Genomic DNA, 15930 nt, shown 5'->3' with positions numbered 1-15930 from the left:
TTTGAATCAAAGATGGGGACTATTACAGTAATGAGTATTCAAAGACTGTAACCCCTACTCAATATATATTTGCACTCTTGGGAATACACCAGTGCTCACACCCACTCCAGTGCACACGCCTGTCCCTACAACTAGTCCTACAGAGCCACTTACTGAATGTATAACCCCTAATTATGAAATTCTGTAATGTTGTACTGGACGTAGAAAAATGTATCTTGAGATAAAAATTGAATTTTCCTACCCTTAAACATTCATTATGTAGAGCTGTATATATTGCCTTGCAAGTTTCCGGCACAATGATACTCAACTTGGTACTGAAATAACTCGAGAAAATTTGAGATCCTCATATGATCTCCCAGTTGCTAAATATAGCAGTGTTGCACTGAGCCTCTCATGAGGTGATATTGCCTCTCATTTTTTTATTTTGCCTCATGATGACAGGAGCAATCAAACTTAAAACTCAAAATAGGTGTCCTGATCCATTCTCATATAATTTATCCAGTCACTTGGGTTTAATCTTAGATCTTTTAATAGGTTTGTATGAGAAAACTTTGGCCTTTTAAGTAACCACTCTAACCCATTTAGACCTTTTCATTTTGTTTGCTTTCTTATTATGAACAGCAAGAACCATGGCTAAGTTAATCAGTTGGTGCTCCATGGCAATGAGGAGCCAAGGTACCATCGATATGCTGCCATAAGTGGGACTGAGATCTCTCGGGTAGAATTCACATTTTGTCTAAATAATGTAAAGTCAGACAGACATGCAGCAGCCAACGTGTCTCGACAGGTCAGCTAGTGTAAAAGGACCTTAAGAGCTATCTACCTACACTGAGCTGCCTAATCCGTTCAAGTTTGGAATTGCAAAGGTACCTCTCACAGTTTGAAGAGAAGGGTGTCTGCTGGCCATGACTATCAATCACCATGCCTAAAAACTTCCTCTCTTACCTCTCGATCTTCCCCCACCCACCAGGCTGGAGAGCAGTCATGGATCAATACGTGTACCAGAAAAGGCTAACCCTACCTTCCACCTCTGAAGAGTAGTCTGCACCAGGCATCATGGCAGGGTCTCATTTCTTGGGAAGACAAACTAGCTCATACCCTGGTGATGCAACCCACCTCACACAATTTCCCCCCCCTTTGAGCTCCAATCTTCCTTAAATGAAAAATTGGTTACAGGATTCCTTCTATCGTTCAAAGAGGAAGAGGCTGCTGAGGAGGAGGATAAAAATGAAGGCAGCAGCCAAGACCTTGTACATTTCTTCTGCCTTCTTTCTAAGAGTGAGTGACATGACATCTGCATCTCCTGGTCATTTACAAACAAGGCTGATATCCCTTAATTCATAGAACTGGTCACCAAAACTGCAAATAATGTCTTTTCCCAAGTTCCTTTATGGGGGAAGCTATCAGAAGGACTATACATAAGGTCTTAGTACATCCCCAGCAGGTTTGAGGGTTCAGCTTTAGCCAGATGGGTTGGTTTGATTTTATGAATTGAAGGCTGTCAGCCAAACACTGGAGCCCTTTTGGCACATTCAGTGTTAAGAACTGGAATGGTTGTACAGCAAGACAGAGATCCATAAAATAAAAGATGACGTACAAGGATATACAGGTGGAACAGAGAAAAGACCAAAGTTGCACCAAAAATAAGTTTTCAAGTGGTTAAAGGATAAAAAATATTTTAAGGTTTAAAAACATGGCAGCAACTTGGGCCCCAAGGGACACTGCAAACATCCTTTAGTAATGCCAACACTGCACCACTAAGATGCACTGAAAGTATTCCCCTCCTACAGGTTTACCAGATTAGCAAGAATGTACACTGGGAAGGTGAGCATAGGAACCTTTAGTGGGAAGACTATTACAGGAGGAACAGCCACACACAGACAGGGGAACACCTACCATTAAAATCTTGGAATATTCTGCTTGATCCTCCATAACACTAGCCCCTAACCCCTATGGCAAATGGTGGAGGGGGACTCGAGCTACCACTAGTGGGGGGGGGGGGGGAGAGACAGGAACTGGCATAAAAGTTAAAGTATACCTTAGTTTTACCAGACCACTGAGCTGGGATTAACAGCTCTCTAGGGCTGGCCCAAGGATTAGACTTGTTATTACGTGGCAGAACCAACTGGTTACTTAGCAATGGGACCTACAGCTATTGTGAATCCGAACCACATAGCGAGAAATGAATTTCTATCACCAGAAATAAATTCCTCTAACTCTTCATTAGCCGGCCGGGGAGTCGAACTCGGGCCTAACGAGTGGAAGGCCGCAACTCTACCGACTCGGCTAAGGAAGAGCTAGGAACTGGCATAGAAACCACAGAACAACAACTGGGAAAACACTGATGACATCCTCCTTTGTTCCATACTTCTAAACCATATCACCTCTACAGGTAAGATGACTGAGGTGCACAAACTTAACATGCCCAAGATGCCGAACACAGAGCTTGCACACACTAAAAACAAAGGAGGCTCACTCCTAACCATGGTATCTACAGCTATCCTTTTGAAGAGGAGCAGAATTCTTTAACATCATGTCTTAACACAAGCCCTACTCTCAAGGTCTAGAGCTCTCATTCAAAAACCATTCAAGTACAAAAGGACTCAGAATAAAGATTTCACACAGCAATCATCTAACACAATAACGCATCTACATGCAGTACTGGTTGAAGAATTGGTAACGTGTCCTGTGTGTGCAGGTTCTTCCCACATGAACACAGCCTGCCAAATTTAAATTCTTGTTTCAACAGCAGCAAGTTAGTATCCATACATACAAGAAGGTTTGCATCTTCATAGGAACAAAGGCAAGAGTGACTAGGCTGACACAGACAGTTACCGCTAAGCTGAAAATTCTACCATAACTTTAAAACATGCATAGAATCCACAGAAAATATAGTATTTTATAGTGTATATTACTACAACCAATAAATATGACACTTCCCGTACAAAGGTGTCATTCAAGAACTTTTATCAGTTGCCAAGCCAGTGCAATCACATTCATGATCAAGTAACTTATCAAAATGACATCCAAAAGTTCTGTCTGTAGTAACTTTATAATGTTGTAGATATAAAAACAAACACTACACATACTCACCCAATCACCATTAATGTTGGTTGGTACTGCACATGCAAGTGTAATGCTTCCACACTTCATATTTGCTAGATTCCCCTATCAATTACATCTTCTTTGAAGCCTGTTTTATATTAAAATTGAAGTAAATACAGTATTGTACATTATATGTAGTAATATCACAAACCATTACAAACTATACTGTAGTGTATAATTTATCGAATACAGTACAAAGTGAAAAACATGCAGTAAAACTTAAAGGTACACTAAAACATTCTATCTTCCAGTATAGTGCCTTAGAAAGATAATTTTAACACCTACAAAGCTCCCTATCTCTTGAAACATCTCGACTACTGCACATTCATGAGGTGTTCAAATGCAAACTTACTTTGGTGTCACGTTCCAATTTAAGACATGCAGGACTTGGCAGAGATAGGGCGTAATAGAAATTTTTCTATTTAGTGATTAATAATTAGGATGGGCTTCAACTAACAACCATAAGCCATTGCATACAAATCAAAGCCTTAATGAGAAGCACTATGGAATACCTTATCTTTTCATTTTTTTTTTTTTGTGGAAGGGGATGATCAAAAAGGACAAGAAATAAAAGTACAATAGCAAGAAAAGTTCTATTTAAGGTACCCAAGGTTAGGTGGGAGAGGTCCAAGTAGGTGAACACGTAAAACTGCACAACAGCAAAATGTCAGAATTAGTACTTTACAGTATTTCATCAAAATGTCTACAATTATTATTCTTAGTATAGTTGCCATAATTGCAATTTTGAGTTTTTGGTAAACAATATTTTAGATATTTACATGACACAGGCCATTCCTGCGAGGTAGTTTTAAGGCCACTAACAGTCATGGCTACTGCGCATTTGTTCTGTGCTGACCTATGATAATCACCTTTCCAGACCAGCAACCATCTCGTGGCTGCTGCGCAAGCACGGTGGTTGCTGTAGACTTACAAGGTTGTCAGTTTCAATCTAAGGCCTATATAAATAAATTTATATATATATATCCATTCATAGGCCTTGAAACATGCATGACTTATCAGACAGGCCAACCTAGCTTGGAATTTGTGCTATGGAATTGTGACAGCATACAGAAGCAGTATGAGGTTGGTCTGCTCTGTGAAGTTAAGTGTTGAAATTTACAATACGTACTGAATGTGAATCCATTATCAACTTTTACATCTCGGTTTTAAACAAGATACTGCATGCAAATGTGTAGGTAAATTAAAGAGAAAACTCTTTCACTTGCGTTACAATCATGCACTGCACACTGATAAATTCATTATGGACTACACCCCGTATCTAAAGGACATGTGGTTTGAAATGGCTCACTAAGTTTGGGCAAGATTCTATAGCTGTGGTGGTTTTGTGGCCTAGCTAAGTCAGCTTACCTAGCATGCAACTGCTGAACCAGGTGGTGTTACACCGTAAGCTACAGAAATACCTGCACTCAGTTTTGGGGGCCAGGAATGGATTGGTAATTGGCAAGGATAGCTTATAAAACCTTAATAAAAGGAGGACAACTGAAGGATTGAGAGTAAATGGAGGTTGCAAACCTAATTCCTAAATTTATGATTGTGGTATCGAACAGAATGATTGAAACCCTGACTGGCTATACATACACACACAAACCAAATTAAAAAGAGGGGGCACCTATCACAAAACATGATAGTTTTCATAATTTTGTAGACCCTCTGGTAAGGGGCTTTCCCTACAACATTGAACACTGCTGGTGGGATGGAAGACATAATATACCCAACTAAGGGGATGACAGAAGTGTTTGACAAAGCGTTTTTCTTCAGAAGATAAAATCTCTGTACTGTATACTATATCTCTCAAGAAGGCAGTTGCTTTCTTATTCCCATTTCACAATAACGGTAACCTATCACTGGTCACGTAACTTCTATTATGCATAAAAGGTCATGGTTAGGTTATGGGAAAGTTGGGATGCATTACCATAGATGGTCCAGAAAAGTGGTTCACATAGGCCAACACAGAACACCAAAAACATGCACAGTTGCCCTGACACTTCGCGGTCTCAAAACTACAGTACCTCACAGGAATGGTCCTCGTCACATGTAAACATTGGTAACTTTTTTTTTTTTTTTTACCAAAAACTCATTGTAATTGAGGCAACTGTACTACTAGAAATAATTCTCAGAATTTTTATTAAATACTGTCAAATACTAATTCTATGATGTTTTGTATGTAGGGTACAGTCTTCTACAGCTCTACCGGTTCCTCCTCAGACATCACCCACCTAACCTTGGATGTCTTAAAAAAAATTTTGCGTATATACTTTACTTGCTCTCCTTTATCATTCCCTGCCCCCCCGAAAAACTTCGGATACTAAGACTTTGGTTTTCCATAATAGTTCTCCATTACTGAGAGGCTTTGACCTGTATGCAATGGCTTAACCAACTCTTTCGAATTGAGTAAATTCACGCTCATCCTGCCTTAATCACATATTAAAGTTGACAATTTTTATATTACACCCATTCATCTCCAACTTATGCCCTTCAAGGTTGCCTTGATATACTATGGCCAGAGTTTTACCTTGCTCATTGGGTTAACAGAGTTAATGAATAAATAACATTGATTGTGGTAGTCCATCAGTTCAAATTTGAATTGAGTAAAGGAATGGTTCCACAGAAGATATACCCTTACCACAATTACCAATGTCTTGTTAAGTTAGGGTAGTTTATAGACTGTGGAGTTCTTGGGTGGGGGAACCACAGAACACTTCACGATTACTTGGGTCCAGTTGCTCTTAAAAAACCTTCAGAGAATTGTATTTCACTTTAAAAATTCAAACAAAACCCATCAACAAATGGTAAATTTAAATTACCAATTTAAGACTTCAACCATAACTGCACTCCAGTCCCAAGTTTATAGCCTTAGGCTTAAAGGACTTTGACATTCATTTTGTTAGCAACCGAGTAATTTATGAGATACTGGAAACCCCCTCCACCCCAAAAAACCCAACAATCACAGGGAACCACAGTTGGAAAGTGGGGTTTTAGGGTGTGTGAAAACAAAATGAGCGAACTACAAAGATGCACTTTACCTACCCTAACCCAGAGTGCCAGGTCCTTATCTGGGTGGCAAGGGGGGACCTTTGCCTGCATGGACCATTGCAGCTAACCAAACTTAAAAACTAAATTATATTATGGTCGTCTTCTAACCTAAACAGGTCACTAGTTCCTTTATTTTGTGGTGGTGGGGGGGGGGGGGACTTTGCACACCTCTGGACCCCCACCTAATCCAACCTAAGATACTAAATTAGCCAAAATAGGATTGAAACTTGATCTAACAAACCCACCCTTCAAAGCAGTTGTAAATTAAGTTACTTGACTTCTGTAGTTCCTCACTAGAGAATCCCCAGTTGCCACAGTGTGCCCCAGACTCAATGCTGGGGGGAGGGGAGTTAACCAAAAAACTAATAATTTCCAACATGTTGTAAGGAATTTGTTCACACATCAAATACCATATGAAAAAAATTTGGTATTATTACAGTTTCGGTCAAATTCGGATATCTAATATTTTTTTACTTGCTATCATATATTTTTGTCATGATTCATACGAAATACTTACTCGCATCTTCCGCAAATTAAGAGTTACGGAGATATTTGCCGGCGAATAATTGTGCCTTGTTGTTATCGCAAAGGATCGCGAATGCTGCCATGTCAGTTTTCCTGCTGAGGCGTTTTGTTTTTTGTCAATGTATTGTGGGTAAAAATGCCTAATCGTCTTTTGTTTTTCGTTGCGAATTATAAAGCATGGTACAAATGCTGGAAACCTGATTGGTTGCTTTGTTTCAAGAATATCCAATTAACTGCGATTTTGGAATAAGTCGTTTTCTACAAAAGTGCGCTTCAGTTGACTGCCATGGATTTAAAATGCACGCCTGCAGTGGTGTGTTCTGTCTTACTTTGAGGTTATTGGTCGTTTCATGGACATTTCAATGGAACTCACAGGTTTGAATACCTTTCTTCGTGAACATTTAGTACTACCATCTATTTAAGGTAAGTGAAGTGGTTAACGAAAAGGGTAACATTGCAGTATCGGTCATTAATTTTCACCGAAACTGTAACTAGACGTTAGGGTAAAATTTCGTTCCTGTAAACCCCTGTGGCAAGCGCGCAGCGCAATATTACCGCTTGCCAGAACATACGAGCACAACAATCATTTAAAATGTGCATAAGCCGCGCAGCTCAAGCAGCACCACCCAAACTGAGCGGTACCCATAGCGCCATGTATCTCAAAAAAATCTAATCATTTGCGGAAGAAATAAAGGTCAGATTCGTTGAAAGTACACTATTTAAGCCAGGGAAAATGTAATTTTATATCGGAAATGTGAATTTGACCGAAACTGTAAATTTACCAAAAATTTCACCTCCCAGGAGGGGCAGGTGTAATGGCAAAAATTAAAATATTCCAAATTTATAAACTACCAAACCTTGACTTGATTTAGCCTATATTTACAACCACTAACCTTCTAAAAATGATTGGCCAAACTTACCAATTTCGGGAATACATACTACAGCAGCAGGCACATATGATCTAACCAACTTATTTACCCTAAAACTGGGAAATTTAGCCTTTGGGCAATTTCTGAACATGTTACCAATAGCATAACCGGTAATTCTAAGTCTTAGTTCCACGCCTGTTTTTACCTTGGAAACTGGTTTTTTCTACACTTTTAGGGCTTCTGATACTGGCGGTGCATTTGTTTGTTGTCGGCCAAATGGAATGTCCCTTCGCCGTGTTTAGTACTGGCTGTGGGGGTGGTATCCCTACATTAACAAGTTATTGCACTTGCCGGACGGGATATGAACATACCTGTTCTCTGTCTTGTGAAGATCGTGTATGGAAACGCCTTATTGGGTGGACTTCAGGGGTTAATTACAGGTTACATTCGACCCCCCAAAAACGTGAAATTGTAAATAAGAAACCAAAATACTATAAGAAACTGCCATTTCTCGCTAAATACCCACCGTGCACCATTACTTAGATCTACCACATAGCCTACCAATGTACCAGAGAACTTGGGCTAACATACTTGACTGGGGGTAAAAACCCACAAGGGAACGTGATTTCCATCCGGGACTCTTAAACCAAGATTCCAACACAGATTATTCTATTATTAGTGGGTAGTTACCCTAGAATAACCAGTTTGTTGAAAATAAGGGTAAAACTCTGGGGTTACCCCACATTGGGTTTTACCTTGGAAACTGACTTTTCGTATGGTATACTGGTTGCTTATTAACTTGTCACTTTTTGTCGATTGAAACACCAGAACCGATACATTTTTGTATGCTGGCCATCCTGGAATGCTATCGCACATGCGCAGCATCATAGGGGAGCTTTTGGTAAAACTTGGAGTTTCCTTCATCAGGGGATCCTCACCCAGCTGAGTAACAAGGCCTGCTAGGTTAGGTTAAATTCGTATAGTTCCTTTTATAACAGGTTTCTTTAGACGATCCCTTCTTAACATATTGCTTACAGATGTCTTCCGCATGGGCGGAAGCATTCCATAACACCACGGCAGTCTGGTCTCTCTCCCAGTGATTTCCCCCCCCCAAATCCCCATGTTCCTAAAGTGTCCTCAACCATATTGGGTAGATACGAGGTTAATAATAATTGACCAACAAACAACATATCCTTCATCAGCAACACAAAGTATGGGAAAAATCAATGGTAATTCTAAGCCGGCTGTCCGCGGTGAGCTAGACTGTGGCAATTGGCGTTTTTCTATGTTATTTTATTTGCTTTACAAGAATTTAAAGTAATATTTTGTCGGCCGGTTGTAACTAAACTGTAATTGACCTTTGAAGACTACACGACTTGAATTACCTAACAACGGGTAGGTCTAAGTCCCATTCCGCGCCAAGCCCGCCCCCTCCCCCCCGACCTCCATAGCCAATCTGGAAAAGTGTAACCAGTAAACACCTCAGGGTACGTTATGTTATTATTTTTAGGGTGTTTACTGGTTACAATTTTGCCCGTATTAGCTATGGGGGTGGGGGACTTGCGGCATGAATGCTGGCTTAGACCTACACCCTGCGTTAGGCAATCAAGCCGCGTAGTCTTCAAAGGTCAATAACAGCTTAGTTTTAGCCGGCCGACAAAATATTACTTTAAATTTTGTAAAGCAAGTAAAATAACATGGGAAACGTCAATTGCCATAGTCTAGCTCACAAGGACAGCTTGGCTTAGAATTACCAAATCAATTTCCAAGGTTATAGTCCATGCGGAGTTACCCTGTAGCTTACCAAATAATAAGCAATATGGATCCAGACTAGCCTAGCCTACACCCTTGATATCCCCTACCTACTAAGCTGTGACTTTTTATTAATTTTTTAATTCTGGTCAATGTAAAAGTTACTCAAACTATCATCGAATGAACATCTCAACAACTATAAATAAAACTCACCAACCAGTAACCACATACGTTTGACACAACATCACTGACCTTTTGCCACTGTCTTACAGACCAAAAGTATACAAAAGAAAGTTAGGTTTAACTTTAGAGCTTGAACAAGGACGCACACACAAAGCGCGAAACTAGCTTTATTTTTTGTAGTCCTTGGGAAACAAGTGGTGCCATCTTTGATTCGTGCACGGTTATCAAGAGTTAATTCATTTTTTCACGGGATCCTAACACCAAACTGAAGAAAAAAAAAAACTCCTCTGATATCTCCTTTTTATTACTTAGCGCATACCGTCAAAATTCATTACCCTACAATTTAAAATTATTCTCAGTTGTGGTCAGGTAAAAGCTGATTCCTTGAAATTATCCACAGTTTGCTCAAATAAATAAAAACTATATCTTATGTAACAGTTTACGACTTTAAGATTTTAATAATCGAAAATTGAGAACTTTAAATCCTCGCATAGTTTTCGTTAAAAATTTGACATCCTTGTCGGCAGGAACTTAGGTCACATAAAACATGTTTGAATGTTAGTATTCTAGTAGCCAACATTCTCTGCAATGAAAAACCCAATTTGATGAGTTCGTCATTTGCTAAAGACCATTTGCTTTAGGGATTTTTAACGTCTACTATATTTGAAAATATAGCCTTGGCTACTTTGTCAGGATCCTCATTCAAAACTATATTCCTACGCACACTCGCCTCACCAGCAGTAATTCAGTTCTTCTTACATGCGTTGCACTATTCGTTTCTATCCTGTAAATACACTTTTGCCATTCACCATTCCAGTATTTTTAACTCCCTATTCGGTTTTTCATACATTGTATTAAATGCACAAGTATTCAGAGTTGCATATACTATAAGAATTGAATGGGCTGTACACCAAGTGTTTAACAGTATGCAACAACCAGGACCTAGAGTTCGGTGTCCTACCAGCAATTCTTAATCAGAAAATTCGTGAATGGCACTGATGGTCACGATCAGGGAAATAAATGCCCTGGGTTGCACTGTTGCCATGCTCTATGCACACAAAATTTTTTTTACAGATCATTATTGAACTCTATCACATAATGTACGTCATTAATCCAATTTAATTCATTTAGAGGAATGAATGTGAAGACAATATATATCAAGTCACATCTAGTATCCTACGGGTTCTATTATATAAGGCAATACAGTGTATAATCATTCATTTTACATTAGAAAATGATAATGAAATGCACGTGTACATAAAAGATATTTCCAAAATGACAGAGGAGGAAACCCAACTCTGGAAATACATTTGCAGTCAGCCATCACTTTTGGCGGCCACTTCTGTCGAAGACTTCCAACTCTTGTCGGCATTCTTGCAACACATCGACGGGGTCTGGCGTCGGCAAGTACTTGAAATAATTCCATTTGTGAATCCAGGACCTAAGCGGTCGTCCAACATTGACATCTTCTGCTTCTTGAAAATTTTGAGGGAGAGGAAGGCCGATGGTTTCAGGAAGATACAAAGTTGCCAGAAAGCTCACTCCGGATAAGGTTAGCATGACCCAGTATCGGAACGATGCTCCAAGGTTTGACTGTAAAGAATATTAACAGACTCAGTGTACTGTGAACTTAATACCTATATTAAATGTAATGAGGATTTAAATGGTCCTAAAAACGAAAAAAAATATACAGATTGAAGACTTAGATATTTTGCTGCATAAACAGTTATTCTAACGCGACTTGAGTGGTTGGTTCCTGAAGGGGAATTCAGTTATTAGTCTGCTAATACAAAGCCAGAAATTATCTAACAATATAGTTATTAATCTCTGATATATCCACGGTACAAAAGATAGTGTATATCCATATTTTATCTTGCTTCCAAACCTAGACTCCCGACAACAGTGCACCCGTTTCTCACTGTCTTTGCTTATCGATATTCTTTGAACGTTCGGTGTAAAGTTAGTTTTCATGTTAAGATACTTTGTCTGGCGTCATTAACAAGCTGAAAAATCTTAATGTACCGTAAAAACTCTATGTTTTGCCACACAGTATATTCGCTAAAAAAGCATTAAACACAATCATTTTATCTCTAAGTAAAACTATGATAAATTTCCCCTCTAACGATATATAATTTTGTGTTATTTAAGCCAATTACTGAGCATTAAAACATGAGGAAAAACAGAGCAGGTTTTATGAATCACTTTATCACTGCTTGATTAGCGATAAAAATTGTGATCTTTCTGTGTAAGTTTATTTATCATTCTCATTTTGGTGGCATTTTAAAAATGAATCGTTTCCATGTATTGTAGCATGTATGGTTTATGAAAGCAATTAAAGCAAAATAAAAAAGGTTAAAATAACGAGTGGAGTGTAGTTGAAATAAACAATTTTTTACTTTGCGGTAAAAACATATTTGCCATAATAACCTTATACAGAAATATATGATTTTTTAGGCCAATTTAAGACTGGAAAAACACTGGAAAAGAGAACAGAACAGCATAAAAATGTGGAAGACATGCACAGGCGAACAGTGGAATTTTCGTACATGTTAATGAAAACAATCGTACAATAAATTGGGCAGGGGCAAAAATGATAATCTATTCTAATAATGCACAAGAAAAAAAAACCATTGAATCTTATTTTATGATGGGAAAATTGTGTAAACAAGTATCAGTCGAAGCACGTGTAGGCTAAACTTGATATAATAATTTCAAGAGAAATATGTATAATGTATAAATTTCATGTGAGGGAGTTGACACTGACTGGACAAAGTAATCAGCCACACCCACGGATAATCAGATTTGTAATGGAGTACTTGATCTCAGACACAAATGAGTGTACGGCTTAACTTCCTCTCACCTGTCAGGTGTGAACAGTTGGTTTCCAATCGTCTGTATGTTCCTTTGTACTTTCCCTGTGGCACATATATTGCAAATTTCTACTACTTTGTATCATTCCTCTGAAAGTAGTTTAGAAATGCCACGCTGGAACCAGTAAGGACTTTCACCTTGTGGTAAAGTGTGACATAAATCATGCGTTAGGGTGATTATAATCACACCCACCCACACACACAAACACAGACGTACAATACACACACACACACACACTGAAGTCACGTGCATCTACTGTGATTTTTTTAAGCATCTATATATATATATATATATATATATATATATATATATAATATATATAATCTCGGTAATTGGGCGGCTACATTGAAATCTTAGTTAATGATAAATAATATTGCCAAGACCAGGAAGAACATTCTTTAAAGCTTTCGAGGTATAAAACTCATCATCAGGCTGAAAAAACCGACAAGGATGAGAATCAGTAAATTACAATAAAAAATGAATTGTCATAATAAATCTTCCTTAATAATACTAGCGAGAATATATAAAATGAACAAGTAAATACAAACTAAAGGGTGAGACGTAAAATAACGAAAATTAAAAACACAAACATAAAAATATGAAAATAAAACTAAAGTGAAATGTAAAACAAACTACCACTCACAAAGTAAAATGTTTAACAAACCCTAATTGAGTACCTACTATGAAATTACGATAGCTAGTTGAATACCAGACGAGTTGTTGTTCAATTCCGGCTTCATCTTTTTAATAGTCATGACTCTGAAATTAAGGTCCAGTCTATTTGAACAAAAGATAGTGCCCGAAAATCCAGGTCAGTGAAAGGATGGTCCTGTGTTAAACTGTGTTCTCTAATGGCATGAAAAGGGTGGTTTGGAGACAGAAAACCTAGTTCTAATAGAAAGACACCTGTGTTCCAAATTCTGTGTCTGAGCCAGCAGAACTAGATCCCACGTATCGCAGACCACACTGCGAACAAGTGAACAGTAAACACAGAATTAAGATCCACAGGCAGAGTTCTTCTCTCAAAAGTGATCTCATTGTAAAAGGATTACAGAAACAAAACCGAAAACTGATTTGAGGACAATGCTTAAGTATTTTCTTGTAACTTTTTCGACCATATAGCTACTATGACCAAGGTAAGGCAATTTAATGTACTTTACATCTTTACTAGCAGTACTGTACACTGGTCTGGGACAAAACTTTTTATTTAAAATTTTTCAGAACTTTGTAAAATACAAAAATGGGATATGAGTTTTCAGAAAAATAATTCTGGAGGAAACCATATCTTGATGAAATAAATTAAAATCACAACAAACATTATAGGCTCTATTAATCCAAAGTGCGTATTGAGTTCATCTTATACAACTTTGAAAAACTGAGTAATTCAATCCCCAAGCCAGTAAAGTACTTTCCTATAAACAGAGGTCTCAAATTTGCCACTATTTCTGTATACCTGCACATCTAAAAATGACAACTTATTATCCTGTTCCGTCTCACAAGTAAAGAAATGTTAGTGACGAAAATTAAAATATTCAAAAAACAAATCAACATGTGATATTCCTTAAACACAAGGAAATTATCATCTACATACCTACAGTAATACAAAGGTTTGAAAGCACTAGGGCATTCAGACATCAATCCTTTCACAATAACCCATGAAGCAATCCATATACAGGTCAAGGGAATTTCCATGAAAGTTACCCATCATTTGATTATATAATTTACCATCAAAAGTAAAAATGCCATCAACAGTTGCTAAATGTAATAGATTTTGCAAGTCTATTTTATTAAGTCCAAACACTGATAAATGGTTTTCACATATATTATTAAGAATAATGTCAGTTGTTTCTTTTAATGGGATATTGGTGAAAAAGAGAGGTTACATCGAAACTAGCCATTGTATCTTGGTTAAAATTGTGTTTAAGGAATTATCACATGTTGATTTGTTTTTGAATATTTTAATTCTCGTCACCTAACATTTCTTTTACTTGTGAGACGGAACAGGATAATAAGTTGTCATTTTTTAGATGTACTGAGGTATACAGAAATAGTGGTGAGACCTCTGTTTAGAAAGTATTTACTGGCTTGAGACAATTACACTCAGTTTTTTGCCAAATAAGTATAAGATGAACTCAATGCACTTTGATTAATAGAGTTTCCATAATGTTTGTTGTGATTTTAATTTATTTCATCAGACTATGGTTTTTCTCCAGAATTATTTCTGAAAACTCATATCCCATTTTTGTATTTTACAAAGTTCTGAAAATTTTTAAATGAAAAGTTTTGTCCTAGACCGGTGTACACCGCTAGCAAAGATGTAAAGTACGATTAAATTGCCTTACCTGGTCAGTAAAGCTATATGGTCCGAAGACAGAAATACTTAGCATTGTTCCTCAAATCGGTTCGGTTTGTTTTCTGTAATCCTTTTACAATGAGAGATCACTTTTGAGAGAGAAGCTCACTCTGCCTGTGGACCTGTAATTCTGTGTCGTTTACTTGTTCACTTGTTGCAGTGTGGTGCATGATACGGGATCTAGTTCCGCTGGCTCAGAGACATGAATTTTGGAACACAGAGTGGTCTTTCTATTAGAACTAGGTTTCCCCTTTCCAAACCACTTTTCTGCCATTAGAACACAGTTTAACACAGGACCATCCTTTCACTGACCTGGATTTTCACTGTCTTTTACATTCAAATAGACTGGACCTTTTAATTTCAGAGTCGCTGACTATTAAAAAGATGAAGTTGGAATTGAAACAACAACTCGTCTGGTATTCAACTAGCTATCATTAATAATTTCATAGTAGGTACTCAATTAGGGTTGTTAAAATATTTTACTTTAATGAGTGGTGGTTGTTTACATTTCACTTTGTTTTATTTTCATATTTTTATGTTTGTGTTTTTTAATTTTCGTTATTTTACGTCTCACCCTTTAGTTTGTATTTACTTGTTCATTATATATTTGTTGTGCGAAGATTTGTATGACAATTCATTTTATTGTAATTTTACTGATTCTCATCCTTGTCGGTTTTTTCAGCCTGATGATGTAGCTTTATACCGAAAGCTTTAAAGAACGTTCTTCCGGTCTTGGCAAATTATTTATCATTCTTAATATATATAATATATTATGTATTATGTATATATATATATATATAATATATATAATATGGCAGTGTATGTATATATATATATATATATATATATATATATATATATATATATATATATATATATATATATATATATATATATACATACATATACATACACACACACACACACTTACAATTAGGTTCATTTACTACGCCAGTAATCATTTCCATTTATAGCATATGGTCAAAGAAAAATTTATTTTTACTTTAGCCAAATTGTTTACCTAAATTCTCTAATAATCAGGAGGCATTAATCTTAAACAAGTATTGTATATCATTGTACAGCCTGAACAAAAACATTACATATTCAGTACTGAGTAAAGCTGCATTATCTGCATATTCTAAGTCTGTCAACTTTCGTTACCTTAATCTAAACTTTCTCTTCCATCTCCAACCAATTTTTCATCACAAAATCCATGAG

General features: G+C 37.2%; 1 long non-coding RNA gene across 3 annotated transcripts in view; it reads right to left on the bottom strand.

Moving 5' to 3' along the window:
* LOC136844398 (uncharacterized) overlaps positions 1-15930 on the bottom strand; it is a 41138-nt gene that overhangs the window by 20658 nt on the left and 4550 nt on the right. For all 3 annotated transcript variants that reach the window (XR_010854862.1, XR_010854861.1, XR_010854863.1), the window contains 2 exons: positions 9519-11081; positions 3094-3193 (listed from right to left, as the gene is read on the bottom strand). This is a non-coding gene — a long non-coding RNA (uncharacterized lncRNA). The remainder of the gene's footprint in view (positions 1-3093; positions 3194-9518; positions 11082-15930) is intronic.

This window comes from Macrobrachium rosenbergii, chromosome 12 (genome assembly GCF_040412425.1).
Source record: "Macrobrachium rosenbergii isolate ZJJX-2024 chromosome 12, ASM4041242v1, whole genome shotgun sequence".
In the NCBI taxonomy this organism is placed as follows: Eukaryota; Metazoa; Arthropoda; class Malacostraca; order Decapoda; family Palaemonidae; genus Macrobrachium; species Macrobrachium rosenbergii.
This window is presented reverse-complemented; position numbering and strand designations above follow the sequence as displayed.